General features: G+C 37.9%; 1 protein-coding gene across 2 annotated transcripts in view; it reads right to left on the bottom strand.

The window, feature by feature from the left end:
• The window catches only part of cd276 (CD276 molecule), a 114,430-nt gene that overhangs the window by 73,753 nt on the left and 33,978 nt on the right, over window positions 1-6,699 (bottom strand). The window lies entirely within an intron of this gene.

The raw sequence follows: 6,699 nt of genomic DNA on the forward strand, positions 1-6,699 counted from the left end.
ATCACTGTATTAGGCATTACACGGAGATGGATGAAATTAAAATACTATCTAACTTTTCTGAAGACAAAAATACATTTCTAGAAACTCCTGGGCTTTGCAGGAATGACGCGATTGCCTTATTTCAGTGTGAGAACGGTGAGTTTGCAGTGTGATGACGTACAGTAAAGCAGTGAGAGAACGCTGACGATCTTAGCATTTAGCCGAGCGATCTACCGCTGCTTTACACCTTGGGACCGGCTTGACATGATTTCCATTAAATTGTTAATTACATTCTAGGAGCTTAGCATAAAACACACATGGCTCAACATCAGACAGAAACACACGCTCATCTGCGAGAGAAGCCTGTCTCCCTCAACAGGGAAGTGAAACCACAGCGCTTCTGGGAAATCGGCCGCTCGTAAAGTGTTTTTGTTGGGGGTTAGTACTCGTTGGCAGATGAAGAAATGATTGCACTACCGTCCCTTGAGCAGCTTCATGGAGGGAGCCTTACTCCCAGACCCAATCATAATTCGACAAACAAAAAAGTTGTGCGTTGGGACGATGGGAGAGAGAGCTATCAGATGGTTGTGGGGTCGCCGATGGCAGTGATGCCGGAACCGCTTTCTGCTGACCGTTCGACTGAAGATTATACATACTGTTTCTCTTCAAACTACTGCAAGTGCAAATTCAACAAAAGTTTATTTTATTAAAGGACGTTTGTTGGTGGTGACCTGTCACTTTGATACCAATCTTTCATTTGAAAGTCACGTGTCTAGTATCTGTAAAACCGCATTTTTCCATCTTAAAAATATATCTAAATTACGCCATATCCTCTCAATGACAAATGCGGAACAATTAGTTCATGCGTTCATGAGCTCAAGGCTAGATTATTGTAATGCTCTACTGGGTGGTTGCCCTGCACGCTTAATAAACAAACTACAGCTGGTCCAAAACATAGCAGCTCGAGTTCTTACCAGAACCAGGAAGTATGACCATATTAGCCCGGTTCTGTCAACACTGCACTGGCTGCCTATTAAACATCACATCAATTTTAAAATATTGCTGATTACTTACAAAGCACTGAATGGTTTAGCACCGCAGTACTGGAGCGAGCTCTTAACGCATTATAGTCCTTCACGTCTATTGCGATCTCAAAATTCCGGCCAGTTGATAATACCTAGAATATCAAAATCGACTGCTGGCGGTAGATCCTTCTCCTATTTAGCACCAAAACTTTGGAACAGTCTTCCTAACATTGTCCGGGAAGCAGACACACTCTGTCAGTTCAAAGCTAGACTAAAGACACATCTCTTTGACCTAGCATTCACATAATACATTATATACAGTACTTCTATAATTCAGTGTTAGGCTGCATAGATTAGATTAGCCGGAACCGGGAACACTTCCCATAAATCCTGATGTACTCGTTACATCATAAGAAGAATGGCATCTACGCTAATTTTAGTGTCTTTTGTTTATCCCGAGGTTTTCCCACAGCCTGCCGGATCCAGGCCGTATCCAGATCTGATGAAGGACCTTCGCCTGGACCCGATGACAACGCAGTGCTGAAGTGCCAACTAGTCTCTCCCTATGGAGGATCCCTTTTCCACTCTACAGATAAAGCGTCGTCGGGAAAACTCAATTCGCGGATCTACCCCGAATTGATAAAATAAAACAAAATTCTGTATCAAAATTATAAGGAAACACCAGTACTTTGTTTAGGCTTGGTCTGTAGGGAATTACAAACCTGCGCACATATATTCAAACGCACATAACTATAGAACCAGTTCTTAATGCGCATGTGAACGCCATCAGCGTTTCTCACAGGTTCGCGTTTAAAGTCTGTGTAGAGAGAATGGTGTCGTCTTAGCGGCCCCTAATTTAATAACAAATGATCGTTGCGACGGAAGCGAATCAATCAAAACTAGCTTTAGCTGGAAAAAAACTTTATTAAAGAACCGCTATAAAGCCAAAACAATCTCTGTTACCTTAAATTATACGTTTATCTCTGTAAAGCTGCTTTGAAACAATTTACATTGTTAAAAGCGCTATATAAATGAAGATGACTTGACTTGACTTGACCTGTCAAGGGACTGTGGTTAAATCCGGTACAATGCATTCAATGGAAACAATTATGTTAAAAATTGTACATGGTCGTCCCTTTTCAAATAAAAAATAAATAAATATTGAATATAAAAAAACTATATACAATAATGTATAATATAATATACATTACTAGGCCTATCACAATTATTAATTAATCGTCGGATCGTGGACATTCGTTCTAATCGCAATTATTTAAACGATTACAGTAATTGTGCAGTTTCAATTTCAATCACAATCCTACATTTAAATAATATATTCACAGATAGTAAAGTAAGTTTGTAAGTTTGCATTACAAAATTAAAATATTACAAAATTTGTTTTCAATTATTTTCAAAGACATAATGCTCTATATGTTTCTCATGCATTGACACAGCAGTCACTAGTGAACATATTATAACATATAAAGTGATGCACTATTCAAAAACTCATGGTAGACATTCAGTATTTCTCTAACTGGCTGCGTTCCAGTCCACTTTTAGACACGCACTTGCAAACTGCTGCCATTTTGAAGTGCATTCCACTTCGTGAAGTTTATATGGGCAGATCCTTGTTCCCTCGATTTTGACCGAGGGAGTGAGTCTACTTCATATGTACACTTCAGGCATCTATATGTCCCATAATGCAGTACGACTGTGACGTCACCACAGATCTCGTCTAATCACCACCACAACAAACAACTCTATGATATATTAATTATATATATTTTTTTTATTTATTTAAAACAACCCAAAAACGGAAAACATTTTTTTGTAATAATAAATCAACTCTTTAGCTGATTCCAAGTGATCATGGGCTTAGGACGTTCCAGTTCAGCGGATTGCAGTTTCCGCCAGTAGTGGGCGCTCGTGCACCGTAAGCAATGACGTACATCCGAGTGAACGAGACAGAGGGAAGTTAGCGAGTGAAGGGCATGGCGATTTTGGACTGGGACGCAGCCCTGGTCTGAACTAAGTTTCTGTTCCAGCATGCATCGTCAAGTCAGTCAAGTCATCCTCATTTATATAGCGCTTTTAACAATGTAGATTGTTTCAAAGCAGCTTTACAGAGATACATTGCATTATAAATACATTATCCATTTGTTTTTGTAGGATTATTGTTGGCAAAGTTCCTTACATGTTAAAGGGGTGTTCACTCACACTGTTATCATTTACTCACTCTCTTTCTTGTATGGAGCATAAAAGAAGATTCTGAGAAAGTGTTTTCATCCGTACAATGGAAACGTCACGTCTGTTTTTGGTTTGTTTGCACTTTCATGTTTTCATGTCTTTTATTTTGTAATTCCCTTTTCCTCACGTGATCCTGCTCCTCTTCTATGTGTCAGGTCCTGATTGGATAACGTCTTATCATTGAATCTTTTGTCTTATGTGTCATGTTTTGATTGGTTCCTTGTTTCACTGTGTTTATTGTTAGGTCATAGTCTGTTAGTACAGTGCTTAAAATGTGCTGCAACTTTTATTCCAAAGTGACTTACATAATTCAACATCAAATAAGCAAAAAGTAGACACTTACAGGTTTTTAAAGACATATTTCTCATGTCTGTCCTGTAAGTAATTGCTGTGTTTTGGTTCATTTTTGTGACGCGCTCCAGAAAGAATTTTTGGAATTGGATTTGTGCCTAATGAGAGAGGAGCACAACGCCAATTTCAGTTTTGCTTTAAATAAATACATTTAGGCTGTAAAATAAATGTTTGTGATGAATGCCACTATTATTCATGTTTATTTTATAGGCTACTTATATTTGTCCTTCCTGATTTGTTTTGTTCTGAATACCATTAAATTAAAAGGATTTGTTGTCGAGTTAGGGGAAATAAATAATATTTGTAAACACTTAGTTTTATTTAACGCTTTTTACATTATTTTGAACGTAATAATAAAATGTGACTGATACACCGATGCTATTTATCTGAGTTTTTTATCTCTCAACAACTTACGTTTGATCCAGTGCAACTTATTTTCTGGAAAATGTAGTTTTATTGAAAAAGTGCATATTTATAGATTGGCACAATTTGAGTTCATTACTCCCACCCACATTAACTTTGGGTTTAATCACTGTTATAATTAAAAAGGGGGTCTTTGGAACATTTTCTGCTCTATAAGGCCCCAAAAAGGCTGAAAAACCCCTGTGTTAATGATCATTTGTGATCAACTAAGCCTTTAAGGGCCCTATTTTAACGATCTAAGCTCATGGTCTAAAGCGCACGGCGCAAGTTCACTTAGAGCATGTCCGAATCCACTGTTGCTAGTTTAACGACAGGGAAAATGGTCGGCGCTCCCGGCGCATGGTCTAAAAGGGTGTCCCTATTCTCTCAATGAGTAATGGGTGTGTTTTGGGATTTACGTGCGTTAAACCAATCAGAGTCTCATCTCCCATTCCCTTTAAATGGCAGTTGTGCTCGAGCCACGGCGGATTCGCTATTTACATGAGTTTGATAGTGGAAAGACTGAACGCGTCTCCAGAGCGCAAACGGATCTGCTCGTGCACGAGGTAAAAGCGCAAGCAGAACATCTAAGGGACAAGCCGGATTCACCATATCTTTATGTGCACAATAATAATCTTCTACATTGTAATCATTTTATTTTACACATTTGTCATGTTTGTGTGCTGCTGCGCATCCCTGTGTGTGTAATAAGCAGAGTGTACGCGCGTTGTGGAGCCGCCTATAGGCACACATTACTAACGCGCTCTTTGAATTGACTTTAGACCAGGTTTCAGTTGGTCAATGGCTCAGTCTATTTCAGTTCCTCAAAATAGCAACAGTCCAACAATGTACCTGAACACACACCTGAACACACACCTGGTTCTCAGACCAGCAGCTCATGGGCGCACAGATGGGCGCAAATGCATTTGCTATTTAAACAACGTGGTGCAGGACGTGAAAATGAAAACTGCGTCGGGCTGAAACTAGTAAAAACACACTTGCGTCACGCTTGGCGCTGCATTGCACCGGGTGTAAGATAGGGCCCTAGGTGTCATATAAACCCATAATAATTACAGATGACAAATTTTTGTGGTACTAATTGAAAATCTCCTGAAGAAGAATCGGTTGCAGCCTTATGCAAGCTCAAAATAATACTGCTAATAAACAGTAAAGGTTATAATGTTCAGCACTGAAACTGACAGGATTGCTTTTGTTTAATCTTCATTAGACGTACAGAATCAGACAGGAGTGGTGCGTCTCAGAGCATTAATATTCCTTAATTCAATGCATGGAGAGAGAACGGCGAGAGAGACTGAGAGGAAGAGAGAGGAGAATGGGAAAATGCCATCTATAGATCATAAATAATGATGTACCCCGGTAAGTCTGAGTGCACTCAGCCATAAAAATAATAACACATATAGGCGGCTACAGTTGAGCACGTTCTCCAGGGATTGCAGGACGCGGACCATCAATCACACGCAATCCTAACAATCGATATGACTGTATATTGATCAGGGTCATTGTGAGAATCGCATATAAATGATTGTGGTCTTTATTGGGCCTTTGCAAAAGCACTAAGCATTTTATAGCCAATAATCAAGATGTGCATAGATATCAATCACACAACACGCCTGCAATATCCATAAGTGATGTACTGTGCATAATAACACACATTACGATAAAGTACATATACAGTACATAATAATGCAGTGATATCTTGCATCCGTTCAGCACTACCAGCAATGATATTTCAGCTTTCATATATCTGACTCCAGTCTCATATAGATGATATGGATTATATCGATTTTGCAGACAGTCGATTTTCTAGATTAAAGTAACGCATGGGGTTCAGTGCAAGTTAGGCTCTATTGATGGCATTTGTGGCATTATGTCAATCATCACAGAAAATCATTTTAACTTGGCCCGCAGTTTATTCAAGAAAATGAGGCACTTGAAAAAAAAACAATTCACCAACAAACGACCATTCAATTAGTGAGGTTAACTAGTTTTAGATTTTTTTTATTTATTTTGCACATTAATTCACACATTTTTTTTTTTTGGGGGGTGTCTTAATTAGTGTGCTGTGCTGATTTTCAATAAAACCCTCAGAGAAAAAGTGTTTTGAAAGTTTAATACCACAAATCAGTGTTATTTAATAAAATAATGATTTTTTTGTTTTGTTTTGTTTTGTGTTATCTTATAAATGTGTGTTTTTATTTTTTATGGCTTTAGTTTTAGTTTCAGTTAAATATAATAACCCTGCCAGAAATATAAATTCAGGAATCAATTACTCACACAATGTTGTTACAAACTCCTAAGACTGTCGTTCATCTTTGAAACTCAAACAAAGAACTTTGTATTTATTTATTTCCCTCCAGTGAAAGTCCATTCATAAAACACAGGTAAACAAGCGGATTAATCAAAGTCTTCTGAAGACATGATTATTGAATTAAAAATATTTAATTTAGGCTTATTATTACGTATATGACACATAACAACCTGCCTACAAAATTATAAAAAATAAAAAAACAAGGGTAACACTTTATTTTACAGTGTCCTTGTTACATGTTACATGTACTTACCATAGTAATAACAGTAAATTATGCATAATTACATGCAACTAACCCTCATCCTACCCTAACCCTATAGTAAGTACATGTAGTTGCTTAATATTACTCAGCACTTAAATATATAA

This window comes from Squalius cephalus (genome assembly GCF_949319135.1).
Source record: "Squalius cephalus genome assembly, chromosome: 6".
Classification (NCBI taxonomy): domain Eukaryota; kingdom Metazoa; phylum Chordata; class Actinopteri; order Cypriniformes; family Leuciscidae; genus Squalius; species Squalius cephalus.